The sequence below is a fragment of the Miscanthus floridulus genome, chromosome 7 (assembly GCF_019320115.1).
Source record: "Miscanthus floridulus cultivar M001 chromosome 7, ASM1932011v1, whole genome shotgun sequence".
Taxonomy (NCBI): Eukaryota; Viridiplantae; Streptophyta; class Magnoliopsida; order Poales; family Poaceae; genus Miscanthus; species Miscanthus floridulus.
The window spans coordinates 24,142,504-24,155,747 of NC_089586.1; the positions used below are offsets into that span (position 1 = coordinate 24,142,504).

Sequence of the window (13,244 nt, forward strand, 5' to 3'; positions counted from 1 at the left end):
AGACCAAAGGAGCGGCGCACATGGACTAAGAGTACCAACGAAATAAGCCTAACAAAGGACACAGTGAAAAAGACAGGACACAATAATGGATGATCAGGCGAGAGGAAGCAGTACTCGAAGACGGCATTCGGAAGAATATACCAGCGAGAGTACAACCGTGAAACAAAAGGCATTTACACTCAACCACCACCATAAACTACATCTGACAACAGCAGACTACCAAAGAATACGCCAAAAACCACGCATCCGAGTTCTTCCTAAAAACAACACGGATATACGCTCGGGGACTCGGGCCAGCATCATAGCTAATCAACACTAAGCTAGGGAGCCTCGGCCTTCGCTTTCAACTACTCCCGGAGGCTCGGAACCAAAGACAAAGGGACCAAGAATACAAGAAACTCAGACTACAACGACGACACATCAAGACTCTTCATCCGACTTCTTTTCTAAAGAGAAGAACTCGGAGAAAGCACGGGGCCTGCGGGATACATAGCCCCAGAATTTTTGAAGACAAAGAATCTTGGACCCTCCCAACTTTTGCAAGGCAAAGCATGTAGGCTCGGGGGCTACACTCAGTGAGTGCAATTTTTCCACCCAAAAAGAACCCGGACATAAGCTCAGAAGCTGCATGCCGCGAAAACCTACTCGGATGATGGTTTTAATCCAAGGACCTAAAGGACCGCTTCGGAAAGATGCCGCAAAACTACTCGGATGATGACATAATCCAAGTCTCGGGGACTACTTCAGAACACAAATTTTCAAACAACATAAAGGATCAAGACCCTCCAACTTTTGTTCCAAATAGCAAGAGGCTCGGGGGCTACACTCAGCGAGGTGCACTTTTTCTTCAAGAAAGCGCACGTCACCAAAAGACTTCCTCAACGCAGACCACTTCAACACATTACGACAAAAAGAACCCGGAACGAGCCATGTTCGAGTTCTTTTTATAAAATTTCAACGAACAATCAGAGCAACTTCAAGACAAGATCCTCCAGCTCCTTGTTCCAAATAGCAAGAGGCTCGGGGGCTACAACCAGATGGATGCACTTTTTCTTCAAAAAAACACTCACCACCCAAAGATCCCAAGAAGCGCTACAAGGTTTCACTCCAGAAAGCACTCGGATGACATTTTGTTCCTACTCAACAAGACTTGAAGGAGCAAAACCAGACTTTCAGAGCTCAACCATGAAGTGCTCGGGGGCTTGTTGATGCGGGACCCACAGGATACCCCGCAAGGGAGAGAGAAGATTTAGTCCAACTAGGATTCTTCCCATGTAATCTTAGTAGTAGAACTATTAAGTAATCCTATTAGGAAACCTCATTGTAAACCGACTAGGACTCTGGCCTCCTGGCTATATAAAGGAGGGCAGGGCTCCTGAGGACAAGGGTACAACACAACATATCACAATCAATCCAACGCAAAGGCTAACACCGACTGGACGTAAGGTTATTACTCGATCTACGATCGAGGGCCTGAACCAGGATAAATCGACTGTCTCTTGCGTTAACCATCGAGTTCAGCATACGCCGAAGTCCGAACATACTGCCCCGGGTACCCCCCGTGGCAGGTTATCGGTGGTAAAACATCGACAGTAGCCGACATGGGTTTAAGGAAAAACATATAATTCCTGGACAAAAGAAGGCCCAAAAGTTAAGTATCTATTTCCGAACATAGTGGTGTGTTGTAGCTATTAAATCTATCGGCAATTGACCATGACGATGAAACATGCTCTATGCGCTAATCTGTAATGAAATGAACAAAAGTAAATGATATGAAATTGAAAGATGGTAGAAGAATGAGAAGATTGTTAGATTGATCTCTAATTCTAAACTAGGCCCAACGGTCCAGTTGGGCCTTTGATCCGCGCCCTGATCGGGGGCGCCCAGCCCACTATGGCTGGAGGGCCCCTGTCACACTACGCAATAAATAGAGGTAGGGCCGGCGACTCAAGTCACGAGATTCGCCTGAGCTACAGTTCCCCACCGACAAACCCTAACCTGATCAGAGAGGGGCGTGGCTAGTGACGGGAAGCCACTAGCTGCGCCGTCACCGTTCTTCACCGCCAGTCGCCACCGCGCATCACCGTCACCATCTTCACCGACCGTCGCTGCCCTTGCGCAGACTTTACCAACTCCATAGCAGACGCGAGCGGATCGAAGGCCTACGATAGTCGGTAACTTAGCACTACCCCTCCCTCTAATCTCTATCTAGTTCATGTACTAGGACATGCTATATATTTACATGATGTACCCGGCTAGATCGATGGCTTTATGATTACAAAAGAATTTAACAGCCAGGTGATTGTTTGAGCAGAGGCTGGAGCGAAGATGACACCGACTAGCCACGCATTTGGCCACTGATGCGTGGCGACTGGACCACGGCGAAGCATCCGCTGGCACCGTCTCGCAGCTCAATTTGGAGGCGAATCTTGCGTGCCAGTAACGAGCGGCGACCCTGGCAGCTCGACGAGCGACGTGACCATCCATACGCCCGCGGGCTGCAATGCCAAAGCGGCATCCCGTGTGGACGACGGCAATGCCGAGTTGTCCACCACACTTCGCTACCATGGAAATCGGGAAATATTTCACACCGAAAGCTACTCTGTTTTGTACGTACACTCGCAGTACACCTGTGTGTGATGCTCCGTTCACGCCTCCTTATGTACCAGCACGTAGCACCTGGCCTGACCACCACCAGACACTCTAGTCGACTGCGCATGGAGCAAGCGTCGCACTACCTCTGCCTCTTCCTGGCTCTGCTCCTACCACTCCTGCTCCTCAGGCTACTCACGGGGGCGCCACAGCGGCGTCCGCCTGCCGCCGGGGCCATGGCAGCTGCCGGTGATCGGCAGCCTACACCACCTCGTGGGCAAGCCGCTGGTGCACCGCGCGTTCGCCGACCTCGCGCGCCGCCTCGACGCGCCGCTCATGTACCTCAGGCTCGGCGAGGTCCCCGTCGTGGTGTCCACGTCCCGGGACGCCGCGCGCGAGGTTCTGCGGACAAACGACGTCACGTTCGCCACGCGGCCATGGAGCCCCACGATCAGGATCATGATGCAGGAAGGGCTGGGCCTGGTGTTCGCGCCCTACGGCGACCTGTGGCGCCAGCTCCGGAAGATCTGCATCCTGGAGCTGCTCAGCGCCCGCCGCGTCCAGTCGTTCCGCCATGTTCGGGAGGACGAGGTGGCGCGCCTCGTCGCCGCGGTCGCCGCCACCCCGCCCGGCGAGCCCGTCAACGTCAGCCGCCGGATCGCCGTGCTCGTCGCTGATTCGGCGGTGCGTGCCATGATCGGGGACAGGTTCAGCAGGCGGGACGAGTTCTTGGTGTCGCTAGAGGAGGGGCTCAAGCTCGTCTCCGGGTTTAACCTAGGTGACCTATTCCCGTCATCGCCGTTTGTGAACTTCCTCAGCGGAACGGCACGGCGAGCGCATGCGAATCACCGGAAGAACTTTGAGCTCATGGAGTGCGCCATCAAGCAACATGAGGAAAGGAGAGCCCTAGTGGCGGCGAACGGCGCCGCTGTCCACGAGGAAGAAGAGGACCTGGTGGACGTGCTCTTGAGGATACAAAAGGAAGGCGGCCTCGACATGCCTCTCACAATGGGAATGATCAAAGCCGTTATCCTTGTATGTGCATACATATAACAAGAGTTATCATGTTTGTTTTCATTTTTTTTATATGCGTGTTCTTGAAATTCTGCATATATAGGACTTGTTCAGCGCTGGAAGCGAGACATCAGCAACAGCACTGTAGTGGGCCATGGCGGAGCTTATGAGGAACCCCGATGTGATGAAGAAAGCGCAAGCCTAGCTACGTGACAACCTCAATGGTAAGCCGAAAGTGACCGAAGATGACTTGTTACAGATGAAGTACTTGAAGCTCATCATCAAGGAAACATTGAGGCTGCATCCGGCGGCGCCATTGCTTTTCCCAAGGGAGGCAAGGGAGTCATGCAAGATCCTTGGGTTTGATGTGCCGAAGGGCACCACTGTGTTGGTGAACGCGTGGGTAATTGGCAGGGATCCTAAGTATTGGGATGATGCTGAAGAGTTTAAACCAGAGCGATTTGAGTGTGGCACGATCGACTTCAAGGGCATGGACTTTGAGTACATACCATTTGGTGCTGGTAGAAGAATATGCCCGGGAATGGTGTTTGCACAGTCAAATATAGAACTCGCACTAGCAGCCCTGCTCTACCACTTGACTGGAAGCTCGAAGAGGGGCTGAAGCCAAGTGAGCTGGACATGACTGAGGACATAGGCCTCACTGTTGGAAAGAAGAACGACTTGCTTCTGCATCCCATGGTTCGCGTGCCCCACCAATAATCAACGCAATTATAGTTGCTTCAAGCATTATAGTATTTATTTGCCTATATGATTCATATATGCTATCTGAACTCATATGTAAGTTATCTTATATCATCTACTGATCTGGTGACTGTAGGGAGAAAATTGTGTTGTTGACTCCAATTCAAAGCCATAGGGTGTCTTATTGAGAATAAGTTGTTTTAGGCATGTGAAAATAATAGCGCTTATATTGTTTCCTCAAAAAAAATAGCACTTATATTACAGACAACAAAAATGACCCACGCAATTGAGTGCTAGAAAATATCTATCTATCTATTTATCCTCCCTAATAATAAAGAGGCATGGTCTTCAACTCGCTCAATTCTCTCGTCCCAAATAGGATACGAGTCCAGAGTCCAAAATACGATACAACTCCAAATCAGACTGGCCCTGTTCGCTGGTCTGAATCTTGACTGAAACTGGTTGGAAAACACTGTTCTGACTGAATTGTTGTGAGAGAAAAATACGGTTTCGGCTGAAAAGCCGAACAAGTCGAATATAGGTAGGCCGAACGGGGCCACTAGTGTCTCAATAAGGCAACAACTCCTCAAATCAAACCAATAAATCCACACTAACAGCATTGCTGAGCCAGGTCGTCGACAAGGTGGAGGTAGGGGCGCAACAAGGTCGTGGATGGCGGGGTTTGGCGCGTCAGGTCGACAAAGGAAGCAGAGCGGCGGAGCTCGGTCTGCGGCGGCGTTCGGGGCATGCGAGGCTGAGGAAGATGGCGTGGCATCATGGGCGCACCCGAAGTCATCACGGCCGGTGCTCGGAGTCGTCGGCATCCGCTGAAACGGCAGCATGGAGGTCGGCGGTCGGAGCATGGCTGTTCGGCGGTGTCCGCGCGGCGATGTCATGGGGTGCGGACGACGAGACGTCGGCGCGGTCGCGGATCCGGTGGCAGGGCGAGGCAGCGGGGGTGGCGAGCTCGCGGCGGAGATGAGCTCCCGGCTTCACGGCGTCGGCGTGGTCCTCCATGGAGAGGAGCAGAGGAAGAGAGAGGAAAAATATTTTTGAACAGGGCTGACTGGATAGCCCAAACACCTTGGTATCTAGTTATCTATGTGTCACATTGTCATTGATCATTTTGATGTCGATATTTTCGAACCAATATGGACTTACATTCCATCAACCTAAAATATGCTCACATGAGGCGAATGATCAACAGAAACATGGTAGATTGTGTATGTGAATCCCTGGAGTTAGAGTGCGTTACAATATTTGTTTGTTCAGCATATATATTATTACATATGTCCTAGGACACAATTGCGTGGGTTATTTTTTGTGGTTTGTAATTTTTTGTCCTTACGACACATATTTTATTAAGCAGAAGCAGAGTTTAACTGGTTACAACATCCCAAGTAATCCATAGATTACCGTGGAATGACAGAAGCCAACACGACCCAAATAAACCTAACTTAAAATTACATTACATGAAAGTTGAACAACCAATTGGGCAGGTGCCGACGAGTCTAGCAAACCTCCTCGAACATATACTCGAACCCTGCCACGTCGAACTTCATAAGTGCTCGAAGTGCCTCCCTTTTTGCGGAGTCGAGCAAGCCCTGGAATGCTTGCTGGAAGTCTGTCACTACCTGGGTATCCAACGACTGTGAGGCGGTGGGCTCCCACTTGGACACAAGCACCTTCTGCGCTTGAAGGGTGGCGTTAGGGGCCCGAGAGGCACACTTTGCCGCCAGACGCGTGCTACGACGGATGGTGACCGACGATGGAGAGCGACGGATTCGACGTCGGGGAGGCGCCTTGAGGATGGGAGTCTTCAGCGGGGCAGAGACGCGCCTAGCAAACTCCCTGGCGAGGGCCGAAGGAGAGACGTTGTCGTCGTCCGGTTGCCGATCATCACCATCCACCCCCGGCGCCTCCGCATCCGCAAAGCTTAGATGAACCATTCGTGGTGGCTAGCGGATGTCCGCCAACGATGCCTGAGCCACCAGAGAGGCTACTGACAGAGTAGACGGGTGCCCAAACGCTGGAGCACCCGCGGATCGACTCACGACAAGCAAGGCAGCGAGCTCATCGAGCATCGAGTCGACCCATATGGCAGGCCCAGCGCCCTCGCACAGCGTCACTGCAAGCGGATCAGACTCGTGGGAGCAACGTGCGGCAGTAGAAGAAGCGATGTTGTCAGTCGCGGCGTTGATCTCCCCCGGCAGCTTGGTCCAGCGCATCCGACGTCGTCGACGGATGCCGTTGGTGCCCCCCACAGCCACCTGCGTGGCTCTGTCCGCACCACCATGTGGTGCATGCCGGGAGGGCCGTGAGCTACCACCCCCTGCCTCCGACGCCGTCGCAGCGGCACGCCTAGGCCACTTGCAGTCCCTAGCGAGGTGACGATACCCGTGACAACACAGAGAACGCCGTGGCTACAGGCAGGTCGCTACTCGGTTTGAGTAGGAAAGGCAGTTGAAACATCTGCCGTGTAGCTCTGCCGGGATCTTCTGGGCCTGCGAAAGCTGCACGGTCGAGGTGGCCGCAGGTCGTGTCTCCTGCCGCTGGAGAATCTTACGCCACCCATCAACGTTGGGGCGGAAACCCGTCCACGACGTCCAAGGCGATGGCGGACGGCGACGCGGCCATCCATAGCCCACAGGCCAAACAGGCAGGCCGTGCACTAGTTGGGGTCGCGGCCGGCTGTGTCTCCTCGTTCACCGCCCACGTCCCTGCTGCCTCGCGTCTGCACTGCCCCGGCCCCCAACCACTGCTGGACGAGGCCGGGCACGCGGCAGGGACGCCGATACCTGCTTCGCCTGACGAAGAACGGCGTCTAGGTAGGTCATGGGTTGGTCGTCGTCAGGCTGTCGTCGTCCGCCCAACGGCAACTCTTCGTGCCCCTCCGGAGGAGGGACTTGGGTAGAACGGGGCCGCATCCGGCAAGAGTGAGGAGGGGCTGGTGGAGTCCGGCCATGCCGTGGCTGCGCATGGCAGCGCGCTGTCTGCGGCAGCCCTAGCGGCAGAGGGGTCAATGGGGCGCCGGTGGAGAAGGTTGCTTCGTTGGCTGAGGTGACCACGTGCTCCGCGACCGTGGCGGCGGCGGCGGCGGCAACGGCGGCGGCGGCGAGGGTAATTATTTTTCATGTGCCCAAAACAACTTCCAATAAGAAACACTATGGCTTTGAATTGAGTCACAACACAGTTTTTTCCTACTTATTAGTAGATGATATAAGATAACTTACATATGAGTTCAAATTGCATATATGAATCATATACACAAATGCTATAATACTTAAAGCAACTATTGTGCTTATTGGTGGGGCACGCGAACCATGGGATACAGAAGCAAGTCGTTCTTCTTTCCAACAGTGAGGCCTATGTCCTCAGTCACGTCCAGCTCACTTGGCTTCAGCTCCTCTTCGAGCTTCCAGTCAAAGTGGTAGAGCAGGGCTGCTAGTGCGAGTTCTATATTTGACTGTGCAAACACCATTCCCGGGCATATTCTTCTACCAGCACCAAATGGTATCTACTCAAAGTCCATGCCCTTGAAGTCGATTTTGCTACACTCAAATCGCTCTGGCTTAAACTCTTCAGCATCATTCCAATACTTGGGATCCCTACCAATCGCCCACGCGTTCACCAACACAGTGGTGCCCTTTGGCACATCGTACCCAAGGATCTTGCAAGACTCCCTTGCCTCCCTTGGGAGAAGCAATGGCGCCGCCGGATGCAGCCTCAATGTTTCCTTGATGATGAGTTTCAAGTACTTCATCTGTACCAAGTCATCTTCGGTCACTTTCGTCTTACAATTGAGGTTGTTACGAAGCTCGGCTTGCGCTTTCTTCATCACATCCGAGTACCTCATAAGCTCCAACATGGCCCTGTTAGTAAACACAGTGCCTCTGAACCGTAGATCAGGGGTAAGCATCTTACTCCGATGGGGAAACAGTTGATGTACCTCGCCCTAGGTCATCATTCGGTCCATGGCACCACAGCGGCTTGGACGCCGGTGTCGTGGCAGCTCGGCGCAGTGGAGTCCAGCATAGTGGTGGCGAGGTCCAGTGGCGATGCAGAGGCAACGGTGAGGTTGGTGGCGGCAAAGTCAGTGGGTCTTTTCGTCGCTAGCAGCATCCTCTTTAGATCGGGTTAGGTTTTCTGTTGGTGGGTCACGGCGGCTCCGGTCAACCTCGTAGTTAGAGCCCTGTCTTCTCACCTCTCTTTATAGTGCTGTGCGACAGAGGCCCACCAACCATATTAGGGTTGGGCGCCCCCGGTCAGGGCGCAGATCCAAGGGCCCAATAGGTCGTTGGGCCTATTGGTGGAGATCAACTAACATTCTCCCCCTTGATCTCACTATAATCTTTCAATTTCATATCATTTACTTTTGTTCATTCCATTACAGATTATCACATAGAGCATGTTTCATCGTCACGGTCAATTGCCGATAGATTTAACAGCTACAACACATCACTCTGTTCTGAAATAGATACTTAACTTTGGGCTTTCTTTTGTTCAAGAATTATAGGCTTTCCCTTAAACCCATGTTAGCTACATATTCTCTGAACACGTTGGGTGGTAAGCCTTTTGTAAGCGGATCCGCGATCATCTTTTCGGTACTTATATACTCAAGACTTATGACATGATCCCGGACTTTATCTTTCACAACATAATACTTTATGTCAATGTGTTTGGCAGCACCACTTGACTTATTGTTGTGAGCATATTGTACTACCGGATTATTATCGTAGTATAACTCAAGTGGTCTATAGATGTCGTCAACCACCTTCAAACCGGGTATGAACTTCTTTAGCCAGTTCACCTGCCCCGTTGCCTCATAACACGCTACAAACTCGACATACATTGTGGACGATGTAGTGACGGTTTGCTTTGAGCTTTTTCATGAAATAGCTCCCCCTACGAGAGTGAATATATATCCAGATGTGGATTTTCTATCATCTCTTGCATAGTCAAAATCAGAATATCCCACTATATGGAGTGAATCTGATCTTCTATACGTCATCATGAGGCTTTTCGTTCCTTGCAAATAACGCAAGACTTTCTTTACCAATTTCCAGTGTTTTGTTCCAAGATTGCTCTGGAATCTGCCAAGTAACCCGGTAATAAATGCCAAGTCAGGGCGCGTACATACTTGAGCATATTACAAGCTTCCAACAGCTGAAGCATATGGAACCGCTTTCATTTGATCGATCTTATATTGGTTCCTGGGGCATTAAAAATCCCCATATCTGTCGCCCTTGACTATAGGAGCAGGTGAGGGACTATATTTGTGCATACTAAATTTCTTTAAGATCTTTTCTATGTATGCCTTTTGTGAAAGTCCTAATACCCCTTTACTTCTATCTCGGTGAATTTTGATCCCTAGAACGAACGAAGCTTCACCAAGATCTTTCATATCAAATTTTGAGGACAAAAACTTCTTTGTCTCCAATAGTAGACTGGCATCACTACTAGCAAGTAAGATATCATCCACATACAGGACAAGGAAGATAAACTTCCCATTCTTAAACTTTGCATAGACACAACTGTCCTCTATATTCTCTTTAAACCCAAAATTCCTTATTGTCTGATCAAACTTCAAGAACCACTGTCTTGAAGCTTATTTTAATCAATAAATGGATTTCTTTAGGCGACATCCCATTTGTTCTTTTCCTTCTATGACAAAACCTTTTGGTTGTGCCATGTAAACATTTTCCTCCATGTCCCCGTTGAGAAATGTCGTCTTTACATCCATCTGATGTAATTCTAAATCGTAATGTGTCACTAATGCTATTATGATTCTAAAGGAATCCCTATATGAGACTGGAGAAAATGTCTCATTATAATCAATACCTTCTCTTTGCGTAAAGCCTTTTGCCACAAGTCGCGCTTTATATCTCTCTATATTCCCTTGAGAGTCAAGTTTTGTTCTGTAGACCCATTTACAGCCTACTATTTTGGCTCTTTTAGGAATTATTTTTAAGTCCCAAACTTTATTGGCATTCATAGATTTCATTTCATCTTACATGGCCTCAAGCCACTTTGATGAATGATCACTTCTCATGGCTTCTTCAAATGAGGTGAGATCATCCTCCATTTGAAATTCCTCAGTGTTGTATACTTCATAATCAGCAGGAATAGCTGATTTTCTAACTCTTTGAGACTTTCTAGGGGCCTCCACATTTGGCACATCTTCTGTTTGAGGCTGTTGTTGCTCCCCCTCATGTGTGCCAATAGGTTCTACAGGATCCTGAAGAACAGGTTCTCGTCGTCATTCATTGTTGCCACAGGCGGAATAACAACAGATGCTGGCACCACAGTATCTTACACTATCGGTGTAGCGACAACAGGTAGTAAGAAAAAATGGCTCATGAATTATCGGAGTGGGCGCATACACCCGCTTCTCTTCAAGGTCAATTTCTCGAGCTACCATGCTCCCCCTCATCATTTCATTCTCTAGGAAGACAGCGTGTCTCGTTTCTACAAACTTTGTATGTCTGTCTAGATAGTAGAAACGAAAACCTTTTAACTTTTCTGGGTAGCCAATGAAATGGCAACTTACTATTTATGATCTAGTTTTCCAATGTTTGGGTTAAATACTTTAGCCTCAGTAGGACTCTCCCACACACGTAAGTGGTTTAGTGAGGGTACTCTACCTGTCCACAACTCATACGGTGTTTTGGGCACCGACTTACTTGGTACTCTATTGAGAATATGAATGGCGGTTTTTAACGCCTTCATCCACAGGCTCAACAGTAAGGTGGAGTAATTTATCATACTGCGCACCATATTCATCAGGGTACGATTGTGTCTTTCAGCTACTCCGTTCTGCTGAGGTTCGCCCGGTGTAGAATACTGGGCTACTATGCCATTTTCCTGTAAGAACCTTGCAAAAGGTCTAGGAACTTGGCCATATGGGGTATGCCGACCGTAGTACTCCCCCCCCCCGGTCAGACCTGACTATCTTAATCTTTAAATTATGTTGGTTTTCAACTTCTGCCTTAAATATCTTAAATTTATCCAATGCTTCTATTATTTCTTTGATTGGATAAATGTAGTCATAATGGGAGTAATTATCTGTGAATGTTATGAACGAATCTGTAAAATTCATGTGCTTCGTTTGACATCTTTCTTAATTTTCTTAACATACTTTCCTTTTATGCACTCTCTGCATTATTCTAAATCTGAGAGATCTAAATGTAGCCATAATGGGAGTAATCATCTGTGAATGTTATGAACGAATCATAACCATCCACACTCTTTACAGGAAACGGACCACAGATATATGTGTGAATAATCTGTAAGCATCTTACTCCGATGGGGAAACAGTTGATGTACCTCACCCTAGGTCATCATTCGGTCCATGGCGCCGCAGCGGCTTGGACGCCGGTGTCGTGGCAGCTCGGCGTAGTGGAGTCCAGCGTAGTGGTGGCGAGGTCCAGTGACGATGCAGAGGCGACGATGAGGTTGGTGGTGGCGAAGTCAGTGGGTCTTCCCATCGCTGGCAGCACCCTCTTTAGATGGTTAGGTTTTCTGTTGGTGGGTCACGACGGCTCCGGTCAACCTCGTAGTTAGAGCCCTGTCTTTCCACCTCTCTTTATAGTGCTGTGCGACAGGGGCCCACCAACCATATTAGGGTTGGACGCCCCCATTCAGGACGCAGATCCAAAAGTCCAATATGGTGAAGATCAACTAACAGGCCCATTCCAGTGTAGTTGCTGATGTCTCACTTCCAGCGATGAACAAGTCCTATATATGCAGAATTTCAAGAAACAAGCATGATAAACACAATGGAAACAATATTCAAACAAACATGGTAATTAACTAAATACTTGTTCTATATATGCACTTACAAGGATAACAGCTTTGATCATTCCCATTGTGAGAGGCATGTCGAGGCCGCCTTCCTTTTGTATCCTCAAGAGCACGTCCACCAGGTCCTCTTCCTCCTGCACAGCGCCGTTCGCCACCGCTGCGGCTCTCCTTTCCTCGTGCTGCTTGATGGCGCACCCCATGAGCTCAGAGTTCTTCCGGTGGTTTGCGTGCGCCCGCCGTGCCGTGCCGCTGAGGAAGCTCACAAACGGCGACGATGGAAATAGGTCGCCTAGGTTGAACCTGGGGAGGAGCTTGAGCCCCTCCTCGAGCGACACCAAGAACTCGTCCCGCCTGCTGAACCTGTCCCCGATCATGGCACGCACCGCCGAATCAGCGACGAGCACGGCGATCCGGCGGCTGACGTTGACGGGCTCGCCGGGCGGGGTGGCGGCGACCGCGGCGACGAGGCGCGCCACCTCGTCCTCCCGAACATGGCGGAACGACTGGACGCGGCGGGCGCTGAGCAGCTCCAGGATGCAGATCTTCCGGAGCTGGCGCCACAGGTCGCCGTAGGGCGCGAACACCAGGCCCAGCCCTTCCTGCATCATGATCCTGATCGTGGGGCTCCATGGCCGCGTGGCGAACGTGACGTCGTTTGTCCGCAGAACCTCGCGCTATGTGTGCGTACATAAAGAGGGGTGAACGGAGGCATCACAAGCTAAGTCAGGTGGGCAACTCGGCATTGCCGTCGTCCAGACGAGATGCCGTGCGCATGGTCACGTCGCTGCTCGTCGAGCTGCCAGGGTCGCCGCTCGTTACTCGCACGCAAGTTTCGCTTCCAAATTCAGCTGCAAGACGGTGCCAGCGGATGCGACGTGCAGTCGCCACGCAGTGGCCAAATGCATGGCTAGTCGGTGTCATCTACGTACTCATCTTCTTCTTCGTTTTTCTTTTTTTTTTTTTTTGTTTGGGGGGGGGGGGGGGGGGGGGGGGGGGGGGGTGTTGGCGGGGGGACAATCTACGTACTCATCTTCGCTCCTGCCTCTCTGCTCTCTATTTCTATGACCCAAATAATCAGCTGACGACGCGTACGTGGACCGGACTTAGTACGTACTACACGTATCAATTCAAGT

At 50.5% G+C, this 13,244-nt stretch overlaps 2 pseudogenes; one reads left to right on the plus strand and one right to left on the minus strand.

The window, feature by feature from the left end:
- Window positions 1-2,717: 2,717 nt before the first annotated feature.
- On the plus strand, window positions 2,718-4,721 carry LOC136462853 (premnaspirodiene oxygenase-like; annotated as a pseudogene).
- Window positions 4,722-7,609: 2,888 nt separating this feature from the next.
- On the minus strand, window positions 7,610-13,032 carry LOC136465218 (desmethyl-deoxy-podophyllotoxin synthase-like; annotated as a pseudogene).
- Between the last annotated feature and the right edge of the window lie 212 nt (window positions 13,033-13,244).